The sequence below is a fragment of the Apodemus sylvaticus genome, chromosome 3, assembly GCF_947179515.1.
Source record: "Apodemus sylvaticus chromosome 3, mApoSyl1.1, whole genome shotgun sequence".
In the NCBI taxonomy this organism is placed as follows: Eukaryota; Metazoa; Chordata; class Mammalia; order Rodentia; family Muridae; genus Apodemus; species Apodemus sylvaticus.
The window spans coordinates 170,726,005-170,739,966 of NC_067474.1; the positions used below are offsets into that span (position 1 = coordinate 170,726,005).

The 13,962-nt window shown below is 48.8% G+C and overlaps 1 protein-coding gene across 1 annotated transcript in view; it reads left to right on the plus strand.

Moving 5' to 3' along the window:
* Gnb1 (G protein subunit beta 1) overlaps nt 1-13,962 on the plus strand; it is a 268,388-nt gene that overhangs the window by 57,567 nt on the left and 196,859 nt on the right. The window lies entirely within an intron of this gene.

The following is a 13,962-nucleotide window of genomic DNA, read 5'->3' on the forward strand; positions in this document are numbered from 1 at the left end:
CCTGCGGCCAATGGGAGCGTGCATGGTGTGGCTTTGCCCGGCAACGGGCAGCGACCCGAATAGCCCAGGGACAGCCAGGCCACTCCGCCCCGCGCTTCTTAGTCTACTGGGGCTGTTGTGCCGAAAGCCGGGCAAACTTGTTGGAGGTGCGGGTTGTCCGGTGTTTTCAGACCTTCGGCGTACGAACTCCAGCCGTCCGCGGGATCCCCGAGGCTGGGAGGAGCTGAGCAACTAAGTGCGAGTTGGTCTGGCCCTCGGGTCCCAGCCCTCCCAACTGCAAGGACATCCCGCATCCCGGGCCAAGAGGGCTGTCTACAGTCGCTGCCTCTGCTCCAGTTAGCTTCTCGGCCAGACAGATCTGGAAAATCGTAAGGTCTTCTTAGCCCTTCGCTTTACATTCCACACGCGTGCCTGGTTCTTCTTGGTGCCAGGCACTGAGGTGACGCTGGAGAGCTGACAAGACGCGGCTTAGCGGCCCTGATCTTGAATCCCCTTGCTCGCCCTAGAAGGCACCTGTTGTCAGCCTGCTGGTCATCTTCAGAAGCCTTTTTGTTTGTTTTGTTTTGTTTTTCGAGATAGGCTTTCTCTGTGTAGTTCAGGCTGCCCTGAAGCTCACTCTGTAGACCAGGCTGGCCTTGAACTCAGAGATCCACTTTCCTCCCCGCTCCCAAGTGCTGGGATTAAAGGCATAAGCCACCCTCGCTGGCTTCAAGTAGCTTGTAAACACTTTAATCTTAAAGATAATTTTTTTTAAAAAGTGGTGGCATGCCTATTATCCCAATATTAGAGAAGCTGAGACAGGAGGACCTGGAGCCGTAGGCCAGCCCGGTAATCCCCAGTAATGTCTCAGATGATAATTTTTATGAACCCTTTGGCCTCAAACCTGGTTTCTCTGTAACCTCTGTACAGACTCCTGCCCCGGCTGTGAACACTCCTTAATCCTCACCCACCCAGACTCCCAAGGCCGAGATTCCAGATGTGCGTCACACTGAGTTCATAGACATATTTTCGTTTGTTTTAGTATTGGGAATTGGATAAAGGGTTTGTTTTTATTTTGGGTATGTGAGTGTTGTTTTGTCAGCATGTGTATACCTGTGTATTTGCACACCTCTTGGTGGCAGTGCCCCGAAGAGATTAGAATAGCACTGGGCTCACTCTGGACCTGGGGTTAGAACCAGCCGTGAGTTGCCATGTGGGTGTAGCAGGACCTCTGCAAGGCCAGCTGGTGTGCTTAACCACTGAGCCATTGATACAACGCCTCAGTATTTATTTTTGAGATGTAATCTCATTCCTGGCAGTGGTGGCGCACGCCTTTAATCCCAGCACTTGGGAGGCAGAGGCAGGCAGATTTCTGAGTTTGAGGCCAGTCTAGTCTACAGAGTTCCAGGACAGCCAGGGCTACACAGAGAAACCCTGTCTCGGGGAAAAAAAAAATGTATATATTAAAAGCCTTCAGTTGCTCCACTTGTCTTTGGGTGGAAGCCAGTTTTTCACCATGACAGAAAGGGTCATAGGACCTGGGACCTCATGCCTTTCTGCTGTCATCTTCTCCCCATGGTTGACCTTGTATCCCCTGGCCATGGAGTTTGCTCCCGTGCTCTCAGGAGCACCTCTGATGCCTGCCTAACACTCGCCGTCCACTCGAGCAGTCTGTTCCCATCCCCATCTCTAAAAGACAACTGGACAGAAGGTGACATGGATAGGCATGAGGACGAACATCTATCTTGCACCCGAGTAGGAGTACACTGTGACTCTCCTGCACCCTCCCAGCAATCATGATCTAGGAAAGTTGTGCTGGCCACCTGGCCAGCTCCACTTGAGGCTAGCCCTATAGCCATCTTGACCCACTTTAGCGTATAGCTTTTAGTACTCCCTGATATATTGGGAAGGATAAGGCAGGCCTTGGATGGAGAGGGGTGCTGGTGTGGATCTGAGTTCTGCCCTGCAGCAGGGCACAGTCTGGGGAGGTAAAATGCTGACTGTGCTTATCCCATGCTGGGCAGCTGCTAGGCTTCAGGGAAGCCCTGAGACACCACTCTGGGGGTGTGGGAAAACATTGTCTGAGACATGCGAAAGCTGAAGCTAGGGTTCCCAGACCCCTGGGCACCCAGTCATCCATGAGGTGCCGCACAGAGGAGTCAGGAGTCCACAGACCTGTGAAGAGGCCGGGACCAGGCACTCCCAAACTCCTGGACATTCAGCTCCCCTAGGTCTCGAGGAGTTGAGAGCAGGGTCCGGGCCCAAGGGAGTCTAACCCAGGGCATAGGGAGGGTGAGGGGTGGGGAGGGGAGTTCTGGCTTTGCTCATCAGTAAAGGTCCTTAGCTTGGCTGCAGTTGTGACTGAAAGCACAGAGAGGCCTTTTGCAGGAGGCTTAGGCCCTGACTCTGTAAGTGAAGGCCTGCTCCAGGTTCCCCATGGCAGGTCTCAATGAAGGAGACAGTCCTTGGTTCCAAATTGCTTATCGGTTGTTCATTGCATCCCAAACCAATTTCTCACCCGGGGGAAGAATGTCTGGGAAGGAAAGCTTAATGGCTAAGCCCTCGGGGCCTCTGGGTACCTCATTAGCATGGAGAACTCTGTTCTGGGCCTACTGGTCACATTTCCTTATGTGGGAAGTGTGGTATGTGTTCCAGGTCTGGAATTTGGCAGGAAACAGGGAAGCGCCTACTGTCTCAGGTGTGTACCCAGTGAATTTCCAGGATCTCAGACCTACTATACCCACCAAGCTTCCTGGCATACTTTACTGTCCCACATGCTGGGCACCTCTAGAATTTCCTCCCTAGCCAACTGACCAAAGGGGTCTTTCCAGCCTGAGTGGCCCTAGCCAGGGAAGTCCTTGTGGGAACCTCAGTTCTCAGAGAGGAGTCTTGGGTCCTCTAGACCTCTGACAACCTCTAGTCCTGGTGAGGCAAAGCTGGGCTTGTTGACTTTTGGAGAGACTCTATTTTCCACAAGGGCAGGGAAGGATGATGAGTCTAGGACCATTTACAGCCAGAGGGGCCCTAGGAGAGGTGTCATGCAGTGTACCTCAGTAGAACAGAGGACTGAACTCTAAGGTTAACTGAAGTGGAAACTTCTAGTTTATTTGGAAAGTTATGTCAAATGTTTTGCTGGGGCACAGAGGTGAAAGGATGTCTTGCTAAAGCAAACACGTGAAAGACTGGTCCTGAAGCAGACACAGGTGAAAGAATGTTAGGATATAGCAGACACACAGATATGTGAAAAGATACTTGATGAGGGAGTATAAATTTGTCCCCACAGACAGGAGCACTGAGCCTTGGTTTGGTTTGCCCCACCTCATTATTCTTCACTAAGGACACACATGTACTGATTCACCTTACATAGCATTGTTGAGCTCAACTTGTGATAACGCCACCATTGAGAGACACTCGCTCAAGAACTGCTCACGAGGTTCCTGTGGCAGCCTGCTGCTTCTGCGGCCCTTCCTCAGACGGGTTGGGGAGCCTGGTGGTTTCTCCAGGATTTAACTACAGCTGCCTGGTGTCTGCCTGCTGAACGGACTGGTCTGTAGCTGCTGGTTCATGTCTGAAGTCCGCCTTCCTAGAGGACTGGTCTGCAGCTGCTGAATCATGTTTGGTGTTTGCTATGGGACTGAACTGCTGCCCAAGAAGATCAAGCCCACCCCCAAAAGACGTATTACTGAACAGGTCCACTTTTTTTTTTCCATATCCTAATAGCTTTTCTCTTCCACTACCTCTGCTGGGTGGTGGGCTAGAGGAGAGGTCGAACCCTTATTAAAAGTAGGTTGCAAAAAAATGTATGCCTACAATTAAAACTCAGTGTCCTAAGAGCTACGCTAGCGTGTACCTATTCTTCCTCTGGCTAAGCTCTCCTGAGGCCAGTATTTACAAAGCAAAGCAGTCCCCAGACCTGTGGGGGCATGTCACATCAGTAACTCCCAAATCAAACCCCCAGCCCATGAGACCCCAAGGTGAAGGAGCCTGCAGGTTCCCCCTGGGAACTGAGTCAGAGTCAGGGTGTTGCCTGGCAGTAGACAACAGGAACTTCCTCCCAGGTGGGTAGGGTTTGGAGGTGACCCTTGGAACCTGTGAGATGAGGCAGTTTACCCCTACCCTCACTCCCACTGGCGCAGGGCGGTTGGGGCAGCAGACAGGAACCTGGCTGGGCCGCTGAAGGCAGATCCTTTCCTCCTCCTCCAGTTTCTATGGTTCCCCAGTTTTCCATAGACACTGGATACTCCCAAACACAGAATGTTTTCCAAATGAAGATAAGATTGAAAATGGGATTTATACAGATTCAGTTTCTGAGAAGATGAGGTCGTTTATGGAGCCCCTTCCCCAAAATCCAGCTGGGTGGGAAGGACCAGCTGGTGGACGGTGTCTTACTTTGGTTTCTATTGCTGTAATAAAATACTGACCAAAAGGGAGGAAAGGGTTTATTTCTCTTGCACTTCCATATAACAGTTAATCATTGAAAGCAGTCAGGGCAGGAACTCAAACAGAAGGAACCTGGAGGCAGGAGTGATGGACCATAGCAGAAGGCTGCTTACTGGCTTGCTCAGACTGCTTATAATACCCAGAGCCACCTGTCCAGGAGTGGCACCACCCACAACGGGCTGGGCCCTTCCTCGTGACCAGTTAAGAAAATGTCCTTCAGGCCTTCCCACAGCCCAAGCATAAGGAGGCATTTCTCAATTGACTCTCTGATGACTATAGCTGTGTCAAGCTGCCGTAAAACAAGCCAGCACAGAGGGACAGGGTAGATACCAACAGGTGTGGGGAAGCGTAAGGAGTGACTAGTGGCCTGTGGCTCACAGAGGATTAAGTGAGGGCTCCTCCCACCTCCCCAGGAAGCTCTACCAAGTCCAGGTTTCCCAGTGGATCTCTGTTATCTGGTTTGCTCAGAGCCCATGGCAGGGAGAGGAAATATTGTTCACCTTTCCAGATGTGAGGCTGACCTGGGTGGAGTCTGGCAGGAACCCACCTGCTACCGGAAGGGCCCAGAGCTTCTGCTGACCGGGGCTTGGCATCCAGACCAGAGGGAGGGACCCTACAGCAGATGTTTCCTTTCTTTGTCAGGGACCATGGGACTTAAAAAAACCAACTGAAGTGACAATATCAACTGCATTCAGTCAGACAGTATTTGATGTCGTATTAAGTGCCAAAAGTTGTGCAGCCATAAGCCAGAACTTTTTTCCCCCTCATGCAGCCTGATGCCAGTTGAGACAGGCCCATAGAGATGAGAGTTCTGCGGGGCTGGAGATGTGGCTCGGTGGCACCCATGTAGCAAGCTGTCCATCCAGCACGCACCTGTAAGCCAGCTCTGAATGGAAGGTAGAGGCGGGAGGCTCCCTGAGCCTCGCTGGCTTTTGTAGGTTCAGGGAGGAACCCTGCCTCATTCACACATAAGTACAGAGGGTCTGAGTTCCCTGCCTGTTGTGATAAACACCACGACAAGAGCGGCTGAGGGAGGAGAGTTTATTTGACTTAGATATCATCCAGAGTAGCAGCCCATCAAGGTAAACCAAGGCAGGAACATAGGAAGGGAACAGAAACAGAAGCAGTGTAGGTGTCCTGCTTACTGGCCCGCCCTCCCAGCCTGCTCAGCTTGCTTTCCAATAACCTCAAGGCCACCTACCCTGGGGGCACCTGCGACAACCACCAATCAAGAAAACGCCCCACAGGCTTGCCTATAGAGCAATCGGATGGGGGCATTTTCTCAGGTTTCTTCTCAGAATGGCTCTAGCGTCCTCAAGCTGAAAGAAAACTAATCAGCACACCATACACATAAATAAATGCCAAGTGCCAATTAGGTTATGCAGCTTTTTAATTTTTTTCCTTTTTTTTTTAAAGTTTTTTTCCCGAGACAGGGTTTTGCTGTATAGCCCTGGCTGACCTGAAACTCACTTTGTAGACCAGGCTGGCCTCGAACTCAGAAATCCGCCTGCCTCTGCCTCCCAAGTGCTGGGATTAAAGGCATGCACCACCACCGCCCAGCTGGTCATTCAGCTTTTAATCTCAGCATTTGGGAGGCTGAGATTAAAAGCTGAATGACACAGCAAATGGATCTCTGTGAGTTAGAGGCCAGCCAGGGATGTATAGAGAAATTCTGGGCAGGTGGCAGGGGAGATACAACAACAATCTCCCCCCAAAAACCGAAATAAGTAGATGGTGAGTTCGTTGCATGTGGAAGACCAGGTTCTGGAAGAGGCTGGTTTGGGAAGCTAACAACATATTACAGGGGAAGGAAATGATGCACTGGCAAAAAGGCCTATGACCCTGGGAAACAGGGAATTCTCGGAAAGCCGAAGCTGTGGAAGCAGTGGAAAGGAGGATACGGAGTGGGTGAAAAGGTTGGGGGACACACCAGAAGTCCTAGGTGCCCGTGGCCAGTTTTGCCTCGGCCTTGCATGTTGCCTACACTGCTGGTGATTAGAGATGAAATTCCAGTCCCCCTGGTCCTTCCAGTCCTCCACAGACAAGCGCAGTACAGAGAATTCCCAGAAGGGGGCACAGGAGGGACGCAGCTGAGAGAGGGCTTGACTCTTTGTTCCTCACCTCGATCCTGGTGCTGTCTTAGTGTGCCCTACTCCCTGAGTAATCTGAGCTCTGGCTGGCTAACCCCCCTCCCCCAGCACCATCGCGTGGGCTCTGGGTCTCCATCCCCACACAATCCTGCTTCTCATCTTCCAGGCCCATAGGATGTTTCCTGTGTCTTCAGTTTTGTCTGTTTAGCCAGTCGTAATCCTTCTGCTGCACAGTTGCTTGTGCTAATCATCCCTGATTTTTCAGGGATTTTTGTTTTGTTTTGTTTTTTATCTCTGGGCTGCTAAAACAGATCTCTTGGTGCAAGCCTGTAATTCCCACCTGTTTAGGAGACTGAGAAAGGAATTATTGAAGGTTCAAGGCAGCCGGGCAACTTAATAACACTCTGACACAGAGTGAAAACTGAAAACCTGGGGGCTAGAAATGTAGCTCTGTAGCACATGATGAGGTCCTAAGTTCAACTTTCAATAATATCCCAAGAAACAAAGTAATTTTATTCTTTTGACTTAAAAAGTATCTTGTCTTTTATTTGCTATGTCACCTGGAAATTTGCTCTATTGAAACCCTCCCAGAAATTATTGCAAAGAATTATCCTATGACCTTATACTTGATATCAAAGCCAAAAATAAATACTGTTTTTCTGGAGATGTAACTCTGTCTGTAGAGTACCTAGAATGTAGAAAGACAGGCTTCAACCCCCAGCACTGCAGAAACCAGGCATGGTTGTACATACCTGAAATCCCAGCTCTCAAGATGCAGTGTGATACGCCTAAGAGGTCAAATACTGAGTGTATCTCACCTAGAAAAGGACTAGCAATACATGTTGGAAAAAAATAGGTCAGAGCTGGATGTGATGGCACACGCCTTTATCCCTGGCATTTGGGAGACAGAGAGAGAAGCAAGCCGGTCTCTGTGACTTGCAGGTCAGCCTGGTTTACAAAGTGAGCTATAGGACAGCTAAGGCTGTTACACAGAGAAACTGTCTCAGAGAGAGAGAGAGAGAGAGAGAGAGAGAGAGAGAGAGAGAGAGAGAGAGAGAGAGGAAAGAAAAAACAGACCAATGCAATATGGAATCTGACACAGAAAAACATTGTTCAAAAATTGAGAAACCCAGATAAAATATATCCTTAGTAGTATGGAAATTGTTTTATACTAATAAACATACCATAGGCTATGTGAAATCTTAACTTAAGGGGTTCCAGTCAGAGGATGAGCAAGAACCCTGTGTATCTTGCAACTCTCCAAATTAAATTATGTCATCCTTTAAATATTATCTATTTCTTACTTATTGTGTGTGTAGAGGGGTATGTGCACCTGTAATGGTGCACATAAGGTCAGAGGACAACTGTAGGAATCCATTCTCTTACCATGTGGGACCTAGGGATGGCAATGAGGTTGATGCAAGCGTCTTTACCCTGAGTCAATCCACCAGTTCTATTTTTATGTAAAAATAAAACATTTCAGAAAACAAAAACCTGTGGACATGACAGTCCTCATGGCAGTCCTCATGACACTGAGTGTACACATCTCTGGATGTGTGGACATAATCTTCCTCTGTGTCTGTCTCTGTGTGTGTGTGTGTGTCTGTGTGTATGTGCATGTCTCTCTGTATATGTGTCTTTGTGTGTGTGTGTATGTATGCGCATTTGTGTGTCTGTGCTTGTACATGTCTTTGTGTGCATGTCTGCGTGTGTGTGTGTGTGTGTGTGTGTGTGTGTGTGTGTGTGTGTGTCTGTGTGTCTGTGTCTGTGTGTTGTATCTGGATATTTTGAATGTGGGTAATGCTAGGTCAGCAAAGGCAGAAAAGCTAGGAAAACCTGCAAGTTGTTGGGCCAAGAGGCTAGAAATAAGTGGCGCTAGATAAAAGTATAGTAGAACTGTAAAATAACGAACAACCCTCTGGGCTGTTCCCACACACCTACCAGCCAAACCGTGGAGGGCCCAGGCCGTGCTCTAGGGCTATGTCCTGCACAGGGCACAACTGTGACTCCCTTGCACCAGGTATCATCACCCAAGCCTCAGTCAGCATTTCACTGGGATGTGGAGTCAAGACTTTATTCTACATGCCTGGGAGGCTCTATACCTGTTTATTGGTCACATGCTCCCAGGGTACAGGCCAAAGGCACTGGACCTGTTCCAGGGTCACATGGCTGTGAAAGCAGAGCAAAGGCTCAAGGTCCATGCAGGTATTCCAGGCCACAGCAATGCAGCACACATATACTCACTTCCTTCTCTGTACCTCGGCCGAGCACAGAGTGGTGCTCCTGACTCAGGGCCTGCTTAGGACCAGGACCCAAGCCTGAGTTACAAGTTAGGGTCATGGTCAGAGCATATGGGCACAAAGGCAGCTGGGCTACTGTGCTGCACCAGTCTGGAGGCCTCTGCAAACAGACAGGGCCCCACTGCACCTTCCTGAGGACTGGGGTTACTTAAGATCCAGTGAAAGATGAGGGGGCTCTGCCAGAACCGTGTCACCATGGCAACAGCTCCAGGACTACAAGCACTATTTTAGCCCCATGAAAATAGAGTCACTTTAAACTCAAACAATCACAGGAGACAAGGTTTCCCAGCCCCCAGCCTGAGCTCCCTACTGGCTTTATGCAAACTGAGCTCTGTGGTCTAGGGTGTGCCTGAAGGGGGGTCTGGGGGGGGGTAGCTGTCAACTAATCTGAGCTCAGGCCCAGAATATGTGTTAATAATTACTGAGTGAGGCTGGCAGGCTGTAGATACACAGAGAGCCAAAACATTGTCCAGTAGGTCCTCTGGCCTGCTAAGGCTTTGGGATGGGAGAAGCCACATCTCCAGCTGCTTACTAGGGACTTGTTTTTAGAAAGCAAATTGACAGAGGCAGCAGGGCCTCAACAGCACCCATGAAATCTTTCTGGTCATTCCTCCTCAGGGACCAAACCCAAGGAAAGACCTAAAGTACAGACAACTCGTCACACCTGTCATCAGCAAGTTGCCGTGATAGCCAGGTTCGAGGTGGTTGCGGCCAGCCGTGAAGAATAGCCCAAAGCTACCACAGATTTGGCCCATGGCCTTTGAGAGGAAAGGTTGCACATTTGGACACATAGATACACCCCACACATGACCCTGGCACTATATCCTGCCAGGACATAAGGAGGCATGCCCCTGCTGGGTGGCACTGGCTCCAGCAGTCTAGCAGATGGAGGAGCTGCTGCTCAGCAGGAGGCTCCAGACTGAGGCCTTGCAGCTCGGCTGTGTCCAGGTGTCTTTCTCTTTGGAAGCATCTGAGCTTTCTTGCTGAGAGCAGCTCACCAAGATCTCACAAAGGTCAGGAGCTTCCAAAGAGCAGGACCCTGCTGGACCCCTTGACCTTTCCCCTAACAGGGTGGCTTTGTGGACACTGTAGACATTTCCCAGTAATGTAGATTCCTTTGTACCCTCAGGCATGGCAGCTGTGGGGCCATTCTAGGTGTATGAGCTCAAGGTCCACACCACCCCCCCATTCCCCAGTCAAACTGACTACACAGAACTTGTGTCTTTGGGATGCTGAGAAGTCCCAGAACAAAGGGTTAATAGACTTCTTAGAAATGAGCTGTGTAAACAGCACAACACTCATCTGACAGAAACAGAAGGAGCTGGAGTGTGTGGAGCCAGATGGACTGGGGTCCCGCCTACCACACGGCCAGGAGTGACCTCAACCTTTCCAGGCCTCGAGTTCCTCACATGTGGCATGAGGCTATCCCATCTCATCTGAGGTAGTAGGTAGCCCTGCCAGGTGCCAGCTCCACTCCAGAAACCGTCGTTCTTCGTGTCTTCCCAGAGGCTATTAACACTTAAAAAAAAAAAAGGAGACTCGAGCCAATTAATAAAAATGAATGTTATCCACTGAGTGGAGCAAGAAATAGACAGTATTCTAGGTGTTCTGGCAGAAGAAGAAATATTGCCTGGTTTTAGGGGAAGTGCTAACTTTCTGTTGTCATATAATATCTGAAAAGAAAAAAAAAAAAACAACTTGATTTCTCACACAAGATCTCGTTGTGTAACCCAAGATAGCCTGAACCTCACCACGGAGCTGTTGTGAGCCTGCTATGTCAGACACATAGATGGACAGATACATTGGTATCTTTTCTCAATGTCTGAATGTATTGGATAGTTAATAAATTCACAAGTTATGTTGATTTTGTTGGCTATAATTTGTCAAGTAGTCCTGATTTCCCTTGATGGCTGGATGTTAGCAAACAGATTCTTTATCCAACTTAATTGCTAATATTAACTCCCAGATACAAAATACATACCTCTCCTTCTCTCTCTCCCTCTCCCTCTCCCTCTCTTACACACACACACACACACACACACACAACCTATATGAGGATTAAAGACAGCTTAAGCAGTTCTGATCAGAGACATGTGGAATCATCTCAAGGGGTTAGATAATGAGAATGAGCCTTGTTAGAGAGCTGATGGAGACTCTGCAGGAGACAAGCTGCGAGGTCACAGGTTTGATTCCAGCCTCATGGTTGAGTAGAGTTAAGAAGGGAAGGGACAGGGCAATGGAAGACAGAAGTAAAACCAAAGCAGAATTAGATTCAGGTAGCTGATTTGGTAGTTGGACAGATGGCCATTTGAGAAGGTTGTATGAACAGCAAGGGCAGAGCCAAGCTGAAGTCCCTGGACAGCTGGGAGATCTCTGGCTGATGGTCCCTTGAATCATACACTAGATGACCGGGTGACAGATGTACGTGGGGCAGGGGTCATTGCCATTACAGTACAATATGATCCCCTCTTTACAAGAGGACAGTGCACCCTCCCTCGGTGTGGTTTATTTGGTAAGTTCTCAGGCTTGGTTTTCCTGAGACCATTCCAATATGCTCATACAGTCTAAGTTTACTTTGGGAGGGTTTAGGGTGGTGCCATGTTTACTCTCGGGAATATGTTACGAGTTCTTGACTCATAGGCAGTGATAGACAGGGTGGCATTTAAATGCATAACAAAGAACAGAGTTCCCCTGCCTCAGAAGCTAGACACAAACTGAAATCAAATGCTGTTCATAAAACATGTCTCTAGGGGCAAGGCACAATCTGAAAAGAAAACAAACAAACAAAAGAGAAAAACCTGTGTTTTATGCAATGTGGAGTAACACCCTGACCCTTACCAAAGCACAGGCTGCCCTCCAGCTCCTAGCAGGTCTGCTGCCTCTGACTCTGGAAGGCTTGGATTACAAATCATGCCCAGCAGTTGGGGGGAGGGATTTATTTTGGCTCCTAGAGTCATAGGTTTCAGTTCATGGTTGCTTGATCCTATTGCTTTAGACCTGTAGCACAGCAGAGCATCGTGGCGTGGAGCATGACGGTGTAGCAAAACTTTTCTCTCATAGCTACCAGAACACGGAGAGAGATAGGATAGAGCACACCCCAGGAACCTCTGCATCCCACCAGGTATCCCTTCTAAATGTTTTTACTATCTCCCAATAGTGCCAAGATTTCAACATGGTCTATTGGGAGGTGGAGGAGGGTTAAATTTCAAACCATTAGCTGGGCAATGGTGGCTCACACTTTTAATCCCAGCATTCAGGAGGTAGAGACAAGCAGATATCTATGAGTTTGAGCACAGCCTGGTCTACAGAACTAGTTCCAGGAGAGCCCACGCTACACAGAGCTATCCTATCTTGAAAAAACAAAAAGAAAAAAATTCAGACATTTAAATAGATGAAGACATTGAAGTCCCGGGAGACAGTACTCCAGGCAACTAAGTATTAGAACGTCTCAAAGGCATTTATTCAGCAAGAGAAAGCAGGCTTATTTTCCCTGAATGCACCTCCATTATACTGACAATGCTGACTTTCTTAGCATGTTCTGGTACCCCGTATAGATCATGATCATAACCTCATCCTTACAGTTATGATCATCTGGGATACAGTCCCTAAGCAATGTGTGGGTAGTGTTTTATCCAGAAACCTCACTTCTGGCCTATGAGTTTCTCTTCCTTAGAGCAAGGGAGTTGATACCACATGGGCAAACCTCTGCAGACAGGAATGGCATTTGGCTAGCCCACTTGTGGCACCCATTGGCATTAAAACCTTCTGTCTAACCCCACTCCCTCATTTCTACTTCTACAGTTTTCTAGAGTCTCCTGAGCTTACATGTTCGGTCCTTAAAATAGTTCCAAGCCAGTAGGGAACTGGTCTGCTCATTAGTGCAAGGACAACCTGGACCTCTAATGATAGAACATAGGATGATTGATGCCAGGCAGCTTTTGGAGCCTTCCCTAAAGCTGATACTATAGCCAACTATGACTTCAGGGATGCATGAAGGTCAGGAACTTCTCCAGGATATATTTTAAAAAAGACTTTCTCCAGCAGTCAGAGAGCAGACAGTGCTGAAAATCAGGCCCAAAAACTAATTGTAAGGGCCATTGACCTCCAAGGAGTCTTACGAGTTTGATCGATGTGTCTCCAAATGGAATCATTCCCCAAAAACACTGCATTGTACCTCAGTGGTAGAGGACAGGAGGTTCCCCTGTCTGATGTCCCCACAAATGTCCTGCCCGATGGTATCTGTTGTTTTAGTTTTCTGCAGCTCAGCTATTAAGTAGCCACAGGCCAATAACACAAGATTACTACCTCACAGTTCTGAGGACAGAAGTCTGAATCTTCTCTCACTGCATCCAAGACCAGTAGGTGGGACCAGTCCTCAGCACAGCTTGGACACACATCAGGTTTCTGCTGGGAACAACAGCCTATTGTTACTGTGTCTCGGGCCATCTGATCTGGCAGAGTTCAAGGGTCAGCTGTGGTCCAGAGAATGACTAGTGGACAGGGCTTATCTTCATCTGACTCAGGATTAAATTTCCCATAGAGGAGGAACGGTCCAAATAGGCCTATATAAGATTTACTCTTCTTGGGCCGGGCGGTGGTGGCGCACGCCTGTAATCCCAACACTCTGGGAGGCAGAGGCAGGCAGATTTCTGAGTTCGAAGCCAGCCTGGTCTACATAGTGAGTTCCAGGACAGCCAGGGCTATACAGAGAAACCCTGTCTTGAAAAAACAAAACAAAACAAAAAAAAAAGATTTACTCTTCTTCCACTGCTTCCACTCCGCTCACTGTGGGGTTGTATCCAGGTACCCAGTATACTTTGAATGGCAAAGCCCTATTTGTAAGCCCTGGCACACAAGTGGCCAGTGCTCCCTCCCCTGAGGACCTCTAACTGCCAGGTTCCATCCTCAGAACATTTTAACTTCCCTATAGAGCAGAAAGCCCTGTCTCAGGTTTTAAAATCCCACCAATCCCTATGCTGAAATCTCCACGTTCCAAGAAATCTTTTTGGTTTTTTCAAGACAGTGTTTCTCTGTGTAGCCCTGACTGTCCTGGAACTCACTCTGTAGACGAGGCTAGCCTCGAACTCAGAAATCTGCCTGCCTCTGCCTCCCAAGTGCTGGGATTAAAGGCGTGTGCCACCACCACCTGGCTC